This window comes from Phyllostomus hastatus, unplaced genomic scaffold (assembly GCF_019186645.2).
Source record: "Phyllostomus hastatus isolate PE091 unplaced genomic scaffold, TTU_PhHast_1.1 phas_contig_17, whole genome shotgun sequence".
Lineage (NCBI taxonomy): Eukaryota > Metazoa > Chordata > Mammalia > Chiroptera > Phyllostomidae > Phyllostomus > Phyllostomus hastatus.
Window position 1 is genome coordinate 16,111,573 of NW_025333664.1, and position 15,333 is coordinate 16,126,905.

General features: G+C 53.1%; 1 long non-coding RNA gene and 3 other non-coding genes across 5 annotated transcripts; all 4 read left to right on the plus strand.

The window, feature by feature from the left end:
* The first annotated feature begins 5,226 nt into the window (after nt 1-5,226).
* Nucleotides 5,227-12,792, plus strand: LOC123815013. Of its 2 annotated transcripts, XR_006785010.1 has the most exons (9): nt 5,227-5,363; nt 5,976-6,120; nt 6,636-6,757; nt 7,707-7,777; nt 9,191-9,281; nt 10,988-11,066; nt 11,544-11,702; nt 12,323-12,423; nt 12,530-12,792. It is a non-coding gene; the product is annotated as an uncharacterized LOC123815013 (long non-coding RNA). The 2 variants fall into 2 exon arrangements; XR_006785009.1 differs by lacking the exon at nt 9,191-9,281.
* LOC123815461 lies at nt 7,067-7,198 on the plus strand. The gene has a single exon (XR_006785115.1). It is a non-coding gene; the product is annotated as a small nucleolar RNA SNORA71 (small nucleolar RNA).
* On the plus strand, nt 8,354-8,487 carry LOC123815460. The gene has a single exon (XR_006785114.1). It is a non-coding gene; the product is annotated as a small nucleolar RNA SNORA71 (small nucleolar RNA).
* On the plus strand, nt 9,900-10,031 carry LOC123815463. The gene has a single exon (XR_006785117.1). It is a non-coding gene; the product is annotated as a small nucleolar RNA SNORA71 (small nucleolar RNA).
* Nucleotides 12,793-15,333: the final 2,541 nt, after the last annotated feature.

The following is a 15,333-nucleotide window of genomic DNA, read 5'->3' on the forward strand; positions in this document are numbered from 1 at the left end:
CACGACTGGCTGCGGGACCTTGGGCCCACGCGTCCCCGGACCTATTTCTGGCCGTCAACCGGGACAAGGCTTTCCTGCAGGGCGAGGGAGGACGGGAGTCGGACGCCCGCAGCGGCTCTCTCTGAAGCAGCGCGGGCCGATGGCACGGCTGACCTTAGAACCCTCTTTCTCGCGGACACAGACGCAGAGAGGTCCACACCCGGCGGAGGAAGCGGGCGCGGACCCGGGAGCCGGGCCTAGGCTCCGAGCTGGCCTCTGGCCGGCTCCCCACGCCCCTGGGGCCTCAGTCTCTCCTCTCGTCGAGAGCAGGTGGATGCAGCACAACGCAGCCTGGCCTGGCAGTGACTCACTCGGGAACCAGGACCGGTGGCGGCAGGCTCAGAGGGGACAGCGCCAGAAGGTGCGGGACCACCCAGCACAACTCCGGCGGAAACGCAAGATAAGGCTGCGACCTCCAACCCCTCAGCGCCGGCGGAAATCTGGGCGCGGGCTGCAACTTGGAGCGGCACAATCCGGCATAACCACGCAAGTGGTCTCTTAGTGCCCCCTAGTGGATTGGAGCTGAAAATCGGATCCGCCAAATATCCAAGCATCCCTCCATCTTCCCCGTCATTCCACCTGTCTATCCCTTCCTCCCTCCACTTATCCGGAAAGGGAGGAATGGGGAGTTGTTTAATGGGTACAGGGTTTCAGTTTTGCAAGATGAAGAGAGTTGGGGAGATGGACGGTGGTGATGGTTGTAAAACAATGTGAATATACTTCACACTACTGAACAGAATGTTTAAAATGGCCAATATGGTAAGTTTTTTGAGTATTTTATCACGATTTGAAATTTTGAAAATAACACATTGAAATGCAGTACCATAAGCATTTAAAATAGTTGTTTATAGTAGGCTAGTTTAATCAATTGCAGTTATCATAATCATTCTATAAAAATTAATATCCACTCATAACCTTTAAAAAGTCGGCCCTGGCTGGTGCATCTCAGTGGATTGAGCGTGGGTTGCGAACCAAAGTGTCGCAGGTTCGATTCCCAGTCAGGGTACATGCCTGGGTTGCAGGCCATGACCCCCAGCAATGGTACATTGATATTTCTCTCTCTCTCTTTCTCTCTCCCTTCTCTCTCTAAAAATAAACAAAATAAAATATTTTATTAAAAAAGTCTTAGAGTTCTAGAAATAGAATATACATCATAAACCATCAGCCAACCTCACACAATGGTAAAATCATAGAAGCAGTCTTCCATTTTCACTCTGGAAGTCCTCCCAAAATAGCCAGGGATGTCTGATGGCCTCGGCTAGGAAAACCCAAGGTCCTAAGAGTGGAAAACAGATGTGCTCAGCTATCATGGTGAAAGATAATGGGCCAAAGTCACACATCATTGTCCTGGAGTGCCCAGGTATTCAGGCAAGAAACTTAATAATCCTCAAGCCAAGAAAGTGTAAGTGATCAGCTACAAATATCTCAGTAATCTAGTCAGCAAAGAAGGTCCTAAGTTGTTCAGGGAAGCCCAGTTAACGAGCCATCTAGATTCATTAGTCAAGAAGGTTTTCAAGGGTCATCTACCATGGACAGAACGAAAGTTCAATCTCACTGTTGAGGTTATCAGTCTTTATCTAGGACCCCATTCCCCTGGGCCCAGTTCTGCCAGTTTTGAAGAGAGAGGGCCAGCACCTCCTATGCCTGTCCCCATGGCAGAGGTCTGGGTCACTTATCCCATTACTGAGCCCACACTGATCCCTTCTCCAAAACCAGTGGCCTTTAGCCCAGGACAAAAATGAACATGAAGCAAAACTAGAGAGGCTGAGAGGGTCCTTAGGGGACTCAGGGAGAAGGAGGTGCTGAGGCCTAGGTGGAAGCTGACCCTGGTGGAGAGACCCTCTGTCTCATCCCGGTCTGTCAGAGTATTCAGAGAGGGCTTGGGGCTGCTGGAGACTCCAAAACAGGCCAAGACCCAGGCCATGAGGCAGCTCAGAAAGAACCAGTTCAAACCCCGGGGAGCTGGGCTGGTCAAGGCTTCCATCAGGCCTCAGTTCCAACCTGCAGGAGCCCGAGCCTATTGCTTCCGGTAGATGCAGTAACAGAGGAGCAGAAAGAAGACAAGGACGAAGATGGACAGATACAGCAAGGTGTCCAGCATGCTGATCATCCTGAGTGTGGGAATGGGGCCTGGCGCTCCTGCAAGCCTCACTGGACCAGCTGCTGACGTCCAGCCTAGACCCTGGGCATCAACTCCACGGAACAATCTGCCCAGCCAGCTGTCCCATTTCGCCAAGGGAAGGGCCTCTCTCAGGCACTGTGAGGTCACAGACTCTAGAATGCTTGCCTCCTAGCTATAGCCCAATCCTATATTCATGCAGCCAGTAAGTTGAAAACAGGATCCCTCCTCATATGTATTCATAATTTTTTTTTGCCAGCCTCTTTAGACTTTCTAAGTGGAAGTATCTTTGCCCTGACCCTAGAGAAATATCAGACAGGCTTCATAGCTTTTCTGACATTCTTAGGTAGTTCGTCTTACAATCACTAAAAGTGAGGAACACAGTTTCCATTTATTTTAAATGTCCAGTTGAATGTATTAATTACATTTTCAATGACCATTTGTAAGTAGAACTCCTCTCCACCAGCTTGGACTGAGTATAGAGTAGGCTGCCGTCTGCTGGGAAGGGGCGGGAGCCTTCTGTCCTTACTTATTCAGATGTGTTTCTCTTCACCAGGTTTCTGCTCACTCTCCTGTGTCCAAAACCTCCAGGATCCAAACAGATGGAATAAAGAGTGGGGTGGAGGGCAGGCTTCTCTCTGGGGTGGGTTCACGTTTGATGCCGCACCCTTCTCTCTCGGCCTCTATTTCCAAGGTTCTTCGGAGGCCTCGGTGCTGGTGCTCTCTGACTGCATCCCCCGAGAAGTGAACAGGCCCTCTTCTTAGGGTTCCCTCCTCTTCACAGGTCCCCACACGGGCAGGACCTTTAGGGTGGCAGGCACACATTCCTACCACAGATCCCACACCTGCTGAAGGAGACGAAGAATCTTTGTCCAGGTAGTGGTTGAGGCACTGGCCACCTGTTGCCATATGGTGATGATAAGAAATACATATTCGGTCACTCGGATGACCACAGTATGTTTCTCATATATATGTGGTCTTCGTCCAAGGCTCCTTACTCACAACTCCCAAAACCTTTGGAATTTCTTAAGCGTTGAAAGTGATAAAGGTGAGTACACTGACTTTTAGAAGCACCTAAGCATGGGGCTGGTTGCCCAGAGAACCAACCAAAGGATTGAGGGTTGAAACTTTCAGTCCCAACACCCCCCCAATCCGCCCCTGACCTCTGACTTTCGGGGAGGAGAGATGGGCTAGAGACAGAAACAATCATCAATGGCCAGTGATTTAGCCAATCATGTCTTGTAATGACGTCTCCATAACAACCCAAGAGCAGGGGGGTTGGAGAGCTTCCTCTTAGGATGCCCCAGGTTCACAGGCAGGGTGGTGTGGAGGGTGTGGAGGGTCCTGCTGGCAGCCTCCTGCTTGCTGCTTCTCTCCTCAGGCTCCAAAGGGCTGATGAAATCCTGATGGCCTTAGACCTACCCTGAAGGATACAAACACAGCAGCCGCCAGTCACGTGTGGCTACAGAGCACTGGAAATGTAACTGGTCCAAACTGTAATATGCTGTTTGTGTAAAACATGCCTGGGATTCCAAAGACTTTGTAAAATGAAAAAACAAATAGTAAATATGTTGTTTATCAGTTAAAAAGATTGATTATATGCTCTAATGGTACTATTTTGGTTATCTTGGGTTAACTAAAATATAGTACTAAGATTAATTTCATCTTTTGCACCTTTTTAACATGGCCCCTAGAAACTTTAAAATTGTGCATGTGGCTGGCATTATATTTCTACTCACCATAGACTTTTCAAACACAGCACACTGTTCCGCATCATAAATAATCCCACAGGGTCCTCACAGCGACAGAAGCCCTGGGCTTTCTCAAATACCAAAGTATCGCAACTGCCTTGACATGGCCATTTGCTCTGTGTTATGCTCTTGATCTAAATCATTTCACTTAATTAGCACAGCCATGCTATGAGGAGGGGAGCTCTGACTCTGCCCATTTTTCAGAAAAGGAAAACTAAGGCTCGGCAGAGAAGTTAGGTCACTCAGCCAAGGCCGCAGGGAGAGAAAGAGCAAGTAGGAGGCAGGAGAGGACAGCAGATCTGGGCAGCCACAAGTGTACACACCTGACCCCTGCGTCCAACATCCTCACGGCCACAGCACTCCACGGTCCCTCCCCATCACAGAGACCCCCAGTGTCCTCACAGTCTTAAAACCCTAACAGCTTCTCCCATGCTCACAGACCCCCATTTTTTTCTCTTCCCTGCATACATCTGGATTGGATTTCTGTGACATGCTTAGTGAGTGTCTGGGGTCTGACTGAGGGAGCACTCTCCTCAGGCCGGAGGGTCAGCTATCTACACGTCAGAATGCTGGGCGAGTTAGGGGCAGGGTTGCCCCAGGTCTGAGAGGCACATGGGACCCAGGGAGCAGGCAGCGTTGGTGCTTGTGAGATATGGAGGCCACGAGTCCCCTCCCAGCCCTGTGTCTAGTGTGATGTCGGGAGCACAGGACCTCTGTCTCCTGTGTCACTAGGCGAACTCCCCACCAGAAGTTCCTTCTGCTTCAAGGACTCTCCACACTCTATTCCCATTTTAATTCTAGGACGGGGTTCAGCAAAGCACCTGCCCACGTCTCTGGGCACATCTCATGTCACCCTTACATCCCAGTCTCGGGCCACTGGAACAGTATTTGAGACTGGTGATGTCCCAGTAAATACATGGACAGAATTCATTCATTTGTTCAGCTGTGCCAGCTGCTGAACTAGGTGCTCTGAATACAACGGTCACCATGCAGAGTCCTATCGTCCAAACTAAACACAGTGAACACCAAGCTCCTGCTAACAAACGCTCCTCACGTGTAAACGTGATCATTTTTACATATTAATGATGTCAGTAACCAAAGAACACCTTCAGAACAAATAGAAAAGCAAAACATGTTGGGGGGTGGTTATTTGTATAATTTCAGACGGTTTCGGGAAATTATCCCAAATGCTCGAGTCAGAATTTAGACTCCGCTCCACTAGGGGCCCCGCAGAGCCACTTGCGCCAGTTGCGCCCAGCGAGGTGCCGCTCTAGGGCGCAGCCCGCGCCCCAACCGCATTTCCGCCCGCGCTGAGCAGCTGGGGCAGTGTCGTGCGGCGTGGCTGCCGTCCCCGTCGTCCCACACCATCTCCCGAAATCCTCAGACATCTACGCCTGCCCGCTGTATCAGCTGTCTCTCCGCCGCTGTCCCGCACGGTCGGTTGCGGCATTGGGGTGAGTCCAGTGCGGGGAGCGCTGGGCGGGTGGTCTGCGCTTCTTCAGTGAGTCCCGGGAAATTTGAGGCCCAGAGGGGCGCGGAGAGCCCGCAGAGGTCAGCCTCGAGCCTAGGTCCGCTTTCCAGTTCCGTGCGGGTTCCCTCCGCGGGGTGTGGAGCCCTCGGGGTTGGTGACCTGGAGAAACGGGCCTCAGGTCAGCCGACGCTGCTTCGGAGCGGGCCGGTGCGGGCATCGGGACCCTGTCCTCACCCACCACGTGGACAAGCCTTGGGCCCGCTGACGGCCAGAACCGGGCCGGCGGTCCCGCAGGGAGTTGTGCGGAGCCGTGTGTGACCTTGGCCCTGAGGGGCGCTGATTTCCACTACCCTCACCACCTCTGATTCCCGGTTTGTGATCCAGGCAAAGCCCCTCGGCAGTCGGTTGCCTGCGAAGTGTTCTTACAGCCGTTAGTTCATTTCCCCTTAAAAACGTTTAAAGGAAAGTTTAAACCTCCGCTTACAGATCTGGTGGCTGAGCTTTAAATTCCAGGACATTCCCAGGACCCCAGAGTCTGGATTCCTGGCCCCCTGCTCTGTACTAAATCTCCTTCCCCGCGCTTTTCCCTGCCTAGGCCTTTCCACTCTGTGGCTCTTGGAGACAGATGGCAGTGCTCCGTTGGATGGCCCTTGGGGCTCTGCACCAGTCGGCGCCCCTTCTCTCCTGCAGGACCCTGATCTCACTGCCTGATGGGCCAAAGAGCTCGTTCGGGTTTTCCGGTAAGATGGCTGTATGGTCCAGGTAGCCCTTAGTTGTCTTTAACTTCATTCGAAACAATTTCGTTAGATTGTATTGTGACAGCCGTTGCATCAGCCTGCATTTTTAAAAAAGTTATCAAAATTGGTGAATTTTTGTGTAGCCATTTTAATGTTGAAGGTGGAAGAAAACAAGCAACATTTTCAGCATACTGTGCTTTATTATTTTAAGAAAGGCAAAAATGCAAATGAAATGCAAAAAAAACCCCTTAAAAGATTGGTGCGGTGTATGGAGAAGGTGCTGTGACTGGTTGAACATGTTAAAAGTGGTTTGCGAAGTTTTGTGCTGTATTTACCCAGGGGACAGCAATGTACCCTCTGTACAAAAAGTTTGTTCAGCTTTTAAGTAAAAATAAAAGACATTCTTCATTTTCACCAGTAACTTTATTGAACCGAGTATTCACCGTTTTGTTCCACTACCTTCTGCCGTCTTTCAGGCAACTTCATGATTCCATCTTCCCCAAACTTAACTGTTCCAGGTGCCTTTTGCAGTCTCCCAGGGAATTGAAAATTTTTCCATTAAGACAATTTTGTGAAGACCAAAATAAATGGAAATCTGAAGGTGTGCTGACTCAGCTCCTCCTCAGCTGCATAACCTTGGGTGAGTTTGCCCATTCTCCTGTTTTCCTTCCCGTGGGGAGACTAGCAGCTCAAGAAAGGCAGACGCCTTGTCTGTTTTTCTTTATTTTTGAACCCACAGCACAGGGCACATAGTAGGTACTCAGTGCATACTTGTGAGTTGAATGCAGAATTGAGGCATGTGTACCAGAAGTTGGTCTTCCTCTTGATGGGGGGAGGTGGAATCTACGTGAGGTGACGATAGTGTTCAGGGCGTGGCTGGGCAGCTGTCCCCTGCCTGGGCAGGCAGCAGGCTGTCAACATGGGCTTCTCGTCCTGGCTGGTTTTTTGCCCCTGCATTCGAAAGTGATCGTGGGCTGCCCGTGCCCTGGTCATTGATAGTGCAGGGATAGCAATTGCTGAAAGCATTTCCCCGTGTTTGGAGGGCCCGCCTGTCCCTTGCAAACCCTGCAGCTGTCACACATGTCCACCCGCCCACCAGCTCTTGGATGCCTCCTGGCCCCAGGTGTCTGGTTTATCGAGTGCTCTCTCTGCCGGGCTCTGCTGGTTTCCGTGAGGCCTTAACAAAGGAGGTTGAGAGCAGGTCCTGCCCCAGGCAGTGCTTGGGTTGGGCGTGGAGCCTAGGCTGTGGTCTTCTGACACTGGTCTCGCGTGTCAGCAGCTCTGTGTCCCTTTCTGTGCCTGTGTTTGAAGTGAGTACAGGCTGGCTGTGTCCTGTAATGCAGGCACCTTTTCGGGACGGTTTTCCTCATCCTCAGAGTATCCACCCTTGTCCCTTCCTAATGGGACAGCGTAAGTGACTGGCAGTGACTGAGCATGATGAAGCAGACTGAAGATCCAGGGAGCCGGGCTGGCAGTGTGTTCATGTCTTAAGACTGGGATGCCCCGCGTGGCTTTCTGTTGATGATGGTTTTCCAGAGGTGGAAGCATTGCCAAGTGGTCAGTCACATGCTGACTCTTGTCCCCTGCAGGAGAGTCGTGTGACTGCTGTTCCATGTACATGAGATGTGTCCTCGGGGAGAGCCTGGGTTATGCGGTCCGGGTAAGTGATGTCCCATCCTGTCTGGTTCTCTAGACCTCAAGCTCTGCGTGGGTGACGAGGTGTGGGGGGTGAGAGCGCAGGCGAAGGCTGCTGGCTGTGCTCCCAGCTCTGCTCCTTAGCCAGCAGGCACAGGCCTGGGCGCTCTTTTCTGCTCCTGAGAGCCCTGCTGGGGGCTCCTGAGCTGTTGAGAGGAAAATAGCGGTGTGTGGGGATGGACGGAGGGCAGCCTTTTAGAGGCAAACCTGGGTTCACGTCCAATCATTAGCAGAGTGCTCTTCTGTGAGCCTGAGTGGGGATCCTGTGAAACGTTCAGCATTGGCCCCACGCACACTCAATCCTTCAGCACCCAAGGACTCTCGGTATTCCTGCTGCTAAGTGTTCCTGAGTATTCCTCCTCAGTATCCCTTTAGCTGTCAAGTTTTGGCCGCAGCCTGGTCAGTAGTCTCTGACAATCAGATGTGGCTTCTGGCTTCCTAGGTTGTAAGTCTGGTCACTGACCTGTCTACTCAGTCCAGGCCATTTCTCAGGCTGCTGGCAGTGGCCTCCCTTCCCGCCTCACCAGCTGCTCTTTTCTGCACCTGCATTCGAAAGTGATCGTGGGCTGCCTGTGCCCTGGTCATTGATAGTGCAGGGAGAGGAACTGCTGAAAGCATTTCCCCGTGTTTGGAGGGCCCGCCCTTGTCCCTTCTAAACCCTGGAGCTTTCGGACACGTCTTCCCACTGGTCGGTGTTAACTTCCTGGTACCTGGCGCTGTGTGGCTCACTGAGAGGCCCTTCTGCTGGGCAGGGCTCTGCCTCGCAGGGGTCATGGTTGGGGCTGGTCACTCTGCTCCTAGGGCTCCCCTCACGGAAGCTTTCTCTGCCTCCTCCCCAATCACACACACCCCTTCCCACGTCCTCAGCCCTACCGCTCAGCACCAGTCACACCTGGAGGTTGTTGATTTGTCTATCACACCCCCATGCTGTGATCTTCTCGAGGGCGGTGCCTCCGTCTTGTTTTGCATTGTGCCTGGTGCTGACATGATGCATCTGGACGAAATGAAACAGAACGGGGCAGTGGAGGTGGGTGAGGCCATGGTGTGGTATGGTGGGAGGGCTCATCCCAGGGGGCCGTCAGGGGAGCAGATCCCTTAAACAAAGCCTGGGGCTGAGACATTGCCAGCCCCACCCCTGCAGTGCCGTTTCTCTATTGAGAGATAGACTTCTTTGGCCTACCTTTAGTCCTGGCAGGGACAGGGCCCATGGTTCATCAGGGTGGTTTTCCCTCTTCCCTTAGGTTAAGGGGCAGGGGCTAGAGCAGTAACAGAGCTGGGCCAAGCACCGTATAGTTGAGGATGTGTAGGTAAGCCGTCCCCAGACTGGACAGACGGTAGACTGGTAGACGAGTGCCCGTTCGTGGCTTGTCTCTTGCAGACGGGTCTGCGGGTGCCAAGGTGCTGTGGGAAGCATCAGCCATCTTCATGTCAGTCTGTATCAGCTGGGCGCTACACCATGGGGCCCTGAGGTGAGGATCTGGGGCCATCTGGAATTTCGTTGTTTTGCATCTGTAAAGTCACAGGTGTATTTCCCTGGGCCTGGGTGAAGCTGTAAGGCGAGGGGAGGTAAAAGTGGCATCCTGTGAGTTTGCATTTGTGTTCCCGGTCTGGGGCAGTCCCTCACATGCCTACAGGGGAGGGGCCTCCAGAAACCCGCTTGGGGAACGGGCTCCCCGGGGCACCTCCCTTCCAAGTCCTGGAGTGGGGGCCATGTGCTGCGAGGGAAAGACCTGGATTTAGACACCGAGACTTTGGTCCCGCCTCTGAACCCATGTAGTTCTGTGTGTGACCTAGTCTCACCCTCTGCTTCATCTGAAAGTCAAAGCTGGGATAGCAGAAGAGGTTTTTAAATTCTTTTCATGGCGGTATCGTGACCATGTGGTCCTGATCTTTTCCAATCCAAAAGCCCTTCCCGTTTTTCCCCGCAGGAAGTGTTTGACTCCATAGCAGGGAGGTTTCGTGGGGTCTCTGCAGGACATACCAGATGCTGCAGGGGCCCTGTGTTGGACCAGGTCACTCCCTGACCCGGGCCATTCCCCAGGCACCAGCACTCCGCCCTTCCTGGCTCTCTCTCTGTCCCTTTCTGCTCCTGCATCCGAAAGTGATCGTGAGCCGCCTGTGCCCTGGTCATTGGTAGTGCAGGGAGAGAATTGCTGAAAGGCATCTCCCCGTGTTTGGAGGGCCCAGCTGTCCCTTCCAAACCCTGGAGCTTTCACACACCGGCTTTTTCCTCCTGCCGTCCCCTCCAAAGCGGGGACCTTTGCTGACCCCCGTGTGACGTGGGGACGGGGCTGGACCCTGGACTTGTGGGCTTCGCTTTGTCATTGTAGGCTCCAAATCGGTCCATACGGTTAAATTTGGACCTCACAGTGGAGTGCATTCAGATCGTGCTGGAGGGCACGCGTGAATCTCGGGTTCTGCTTTACGAGTTTGCAGAAATGTAGGGTAATCCCTGATACGTTACTCAAACAGCCCGCGACTGAGCCGCTTGTTTGTGCTGTCTTTGCGCCTCGCCTCTTCCTTGAGCACAACGCGTATTGCTTCTCCAGGAACCACCAGGGATGTCCAGTAAATGCAGAAGGACAAATAAAGGAGGGGGCCAGGGGTAGAGGCAGAGAGGGGTTCTGTCAGTTCTGAATCAGTAGGAAACTTTGTGGGCCACAGTCTAGCAGGAACCTGAGGTGTGTTCTCGTCAGGCACTGAGGAGAGAAGAGCACGTGGACTGACGACCTTCCACTGACTTTTCATCTGTGCTTGTGTGGGTTCTCTTTTATTTATTTTTTAAGATTTGTTCATTTTTACAGAGAGGGGAAGGGAGGAAGAGAAACATTGATGTGAGAGAGAAACATGAATCAGTTGCCTCTCAAACGTGCCCCAGCTGAGGGTTGAACCCACAACCCAGGCATGTGCCCTAAACAAGAATCAAACCAGCCTTTTTCGCTCTGTGGGGCAACACCCAGCCAACTGAGCCACAGGTCAGGGCTGTGCTGTTCCTTTTGAAAAGGATTTTTCTTAGAGAAGGAGTGTGCAGGCCTGTGGGTCTTTGGGATCTGTTTGTGGCTGACGACGCCCTGGCTCACGTCCTGGTTCACATCAGAGCACCGTGTTGCTGACCGGGCCCCCTCTGGCACCAGCAGGTGAGCTGACCTTCTGCCTTTGGTTCCTCGCACTGCAGGTGAACCTGCGGCGCTGCCTTCACCTCGTAGACTCAGATGACGCAACGCAGTGCCCCGGAAAGTCATGTCCTGGCTGAGGTGAGGTCCAGGTGTCCATCCCAGGGAGCCCCGCTCTCAGTCTGGGGGCCCCTGTCTGGTTCCCAGGTCCTTTTCCATGGGCGTTCCCGTCTCTCGTCTTTGAGGATGGGGTGCAGTTCTGCCATGTGTTTCTGTCCATCTCAGGATGGCATGCAGGTGATGAGAGAACCATTCGTGAGCTGCCTGGGACAGGCAGCCACCTGATAAACTTGAGATTTCCCTGGTCTTTCCAGCCTGTCCCTTGGCCCCTTTACATCAGGGGCTTGTCCTGCCCCACAGTCTAGTTCCTGGGCCTGGGCTCCACCATCAGACCGGAGGGTTTAGTGGATAGTGGTGACCATTTAGAAGACAGTTTTTTATCCCCCCAGCCGGAACCCCAGACCTGGTAGTCCAGATGTCTGGGTGCACAGTCCTGGAGGCTGAGTTGGGGCCCACATGTGTGATGTGCTCAAGCTTCCATGGTGCGTTTTTGTTTAGCCTTCACGTGGGCCTGGCAGTTGGATCTCCAAAGATGTGGGCACCGAGCAAGTCCTGCTGGATGTTTATCTTCCATTCGCCTCTTCTGGCTGGGTCAGATACTGTGGGTCTTTGCAGAACAAGATGACCGCTGCAGGGGCCTTGTGACAGGCTGGGCAGGTAATACTTACTGTGTGACCCCGTATGATAATGTGGTGTAAGAGCTGCTGAGGATGGAGGGTGGTGGTCTACCCCACATCACGGTGCAGTGGGACCTTGGTGCCAGCACCCGATAGTGAGCACGGAGCTGTCTTCCTGTGGTTTCTCTTATCTGGGTCGTTGGCCCTGAGCATGAACTGCCTGAGAGAAAACCATTTCTTATTTTTTTTTAAGATTTTATGTATTTATTTTTAGAGAGGGGAGGGAGGGAGGGAGTGGGGGAGAGAGAGAGAGAGAGAGAGAGAGAGAGAGAGAGAGAGAGAGAAACATCAGTGTGTGGTTGCTGGGGGCCGTGGCCTGCAACCCAGGAGTGTACCCTGACTGGGAATCGAACCTGCAACACTTTGGTTCTCAGCCCGCGCTCAATCCACTGAGCTACGCCAGCCAGGGCACCATTTCTTATTAAAACAGCAGGCTTTTAAGAAGCCTCTCCTTTATTGCTCTTTCTGTTCTGGTGCTATCCAGTTAGGCGTGCATACACCGGGAGCCTGGGCCGGGTTAGTTGGGACCTTCTCAGGGATGTCGCTGGGGAGAAGATGGCGCTAGAGACTGAGTGCTTGCATTTCTCCTCTGCTTCCCAGGTCAGCCTTGGGTTGGAGACTGCTGAAGGAAGCCCCAAGGCCATGGATCAGTGACCCTCAGGATGACTTGGGACCTGGGTTTCCTTTTATTTCTCGCCAAGGTGAGTTAATACCAAAGGTGGGGAGCCCAGAGCTGGAGGGTGAGCTGGTTTGTGTTTATGCAGCTGGGAGCTCTGAACCTTAGAACTCACCTGACCTTCCTTTCAGATTCTCATGGTGATGGTTGTGGACGCCCGAGGGACAGAGTGTCAAGGGCAAGATTCCCACATGAAGCCTCCCCACGGCGCCTCCCCAGTGCCTGCTCAGAGCGTCGCGTGACAACCGGTCCCTCTGCACGAGAGACCCCGGAGGGAAAGCCTGGGGTCCACCTCAGCTGGTTCTGCATCTTGACAGTGGCACCCATAGAGGGCCCGCCTCGTGTCCCTTGCATGGTATGACCTCAGTAACCACCCCTTTAATAAATCTTACAAACTTGCTCTGTCTGCCTTTTAATTCAGCGCCAAGCCATGTGCCAGCAAGACTGGGCCTGGAGGAAGTGGGTCACAGGCCAGACCCTGTTTCCAGTTCTCCCGTGTGTCTTACCACGCCCCTGAGGCTCGGCACGTGGGCTTCTGTTTGAGGCGTTCAGTGAGGGGTGGGGGGTGAACAAGTGAAGGTAGTCGGTTCAGACTTAGGACCCAGGAGAGCTGAGGGTGCTGAGGAGCAGTCAAGTCAAGGCTTTGGGAGGGTGGCTGGTGACAGGGTGCTGATGGCGTCAAGAAAGTGGGGGTGGCCCTCAGTGCTGACACCTGGCTCATAAATAATTGCCTGCTTGTGGGACCAGCTGTCCTGGGTTGCCTGGGCCTGAGGGGTATCCCAGGATGGGGGGACTTGCATTACTAACAGCTGGTTGGTCACAGGCGAAGTGGGGTGAGTTAGTCAGCTTATCCGGGGTATGAAATGCGCCGTGTCGTCGTGAGAGGGCCGGTTGCTGTGTAAACGTGGAGTGGCTGTCCTGAACCTTAGGGTGTCCTCAGGGTCAGGCTTTGTGGAGATCGGTGGGTGAAAATCAGTAGCTGCCACAGTGTAGGGATGCGCAGGCGTGAACTTTTTAATCCCATTTTACAAGTAGAGGGGTCTGGTGAAAGGCTGGAGTTGAATGTCCGATTTCCGAGTTTGAAATTGAAACCACGTTGGCGGGGCTGAGGCAGAACTCAGGCTGTGGAGCCTGTCTGCGTCTGACACTCTGGCGGCCTCCCCCATGGGGGCGGGCGTTCCTCCTGGCTGGCGGGCTCCACTCTGCCCCCAGCTCCTGGCCAGGCGTCCAGAAGTTCACAGTTCTTTGTCTGCCTTGCCCGTTCAAGACACACTCAAGGACCATCCTCTGACTTCTGTTTGCTACCCTTATTTTTATTTTTTTTAAAGATCTTACTTATTTTTAGAGAGAGGGGAAGGGAGGGAGAGAAGCATCAGTATGAGAGCGAAACATCGATCAAGTTGCTTCTCATAAGCACCCCGGCCACCGACCAAACCTGCAGCCCAGGCATGTGCCCGGCCTGGGAATAGAACTGGTGGCCTTTCTGCTTTGTGGAATGCCGTTTTGCAGGACGACGCCCAACCAACTGAGCCACAGTGGCCAGGGCCCACCTGCCACCTATAGTTTGGTGTCACAGCTGCCTGAAAGGATGCCAAGAGAAGGAATCTTAAAAGTTGTGACTGGCTCTGGCCGGGTGACTTGGTTGGATTGTCATCCCTTGCACCAAGGGGTTGCTGGTTCGACCTCCAGTCAGGGCACATGCCTGGGGCTCTGGGCCTGTCCCTGGTTGGGGCGCATGCGAGGGGCAATGGATCGATGTATTGATGACTGTCTCCCTCTCTTTTCCTTCCCCACTAAGAATGAGTAAATAAAATCTTAAAGAAAAAAGACAAGGCTTTGAACTCACTTCCGACTCCTACTCCCTTAACTGGGATATCAAATGACATGTACAACTTAGATGTTACACGTTTTCATCTTCATCAGGATGCTCTGGGCTGGGTGGGACAGCTGCTAAGGGAACATGGAGGGGTGTGAGGAGGAGGAGGAAGGTGGGGCAGGGTACCCCGTGGTCAGGTGTGTCTTCAGGTGCCTTAGGCTCCCTGGTGACTAGTGGCCACGGGGACGGGGTGCTCATGGTGCTACTGGACAGGCAGTGGCCCGGAGCAGGCCTGCCTCAGGCTGGCCTGTAGCATGTGGGTCCTTGACTCCGTGTAGGAAGGATTTCACAACACAAATCCAGGCAACTGAGAATGCATTTATGAAGGCTGGGGAACAGCGAGACAAAGGAAGGACGTAGGGTGGACAAAGGGACAGGAGAGAGTCTAGGCGGTATTTTGCCGTTAGCTCACATAGAAGTCAGAGAAAAGGGGGCCCTGGAGACAGGACCAGGGGCAAAGTCCAGGTGAAGCTGACTGCTGCACACTGTTCTGGTTGCAAGTCTCCTTGGGACCCTTAGGATTTAGGAGGAAGTAAAGTCCATGTCCAAGAAGGGGCACAGGTGTGCTCTAGGCCAGGGGTCCCCAACCTCCGGGCCTTGGACGGGTACCGGTCCAGGCCTGTTAGGACCTGGGCCGCACAGTGGAAGGTGAGCTTGAAGGTAATGTGCTTGAATCATCTGGAAACCATGCCCACTCCCACCCCCGTCTGTGGAAAAACTCTCTTCCACGGAACCGATCCCTGGTGCCAAAACACTGGGGGCCACTGTCCAGAGTGAGTCCTGCACTGCAGCTTTGTTCCGAGGGCTTTCTGTCTTTCTGTCTGCGGGTGAGAATCTTAGGGGACAGTTTCAGCAAAACCTTCATTAGTTTTCCAGTTGCATTTTAATACACTGATACATCAAAATGAGCACATAGGGGGTTTGGGGAATACTCTTTGGTCTGTTTTTCTTTTATCTGGGGCCTGTCCGGGTTTTAATGGTGTTTTCATTGTTTGCTTCCCTGACTTAAATTTGTCCTTGAGCTTAGCTGGTGCAAATGACATTAATTGGGTCTTTATT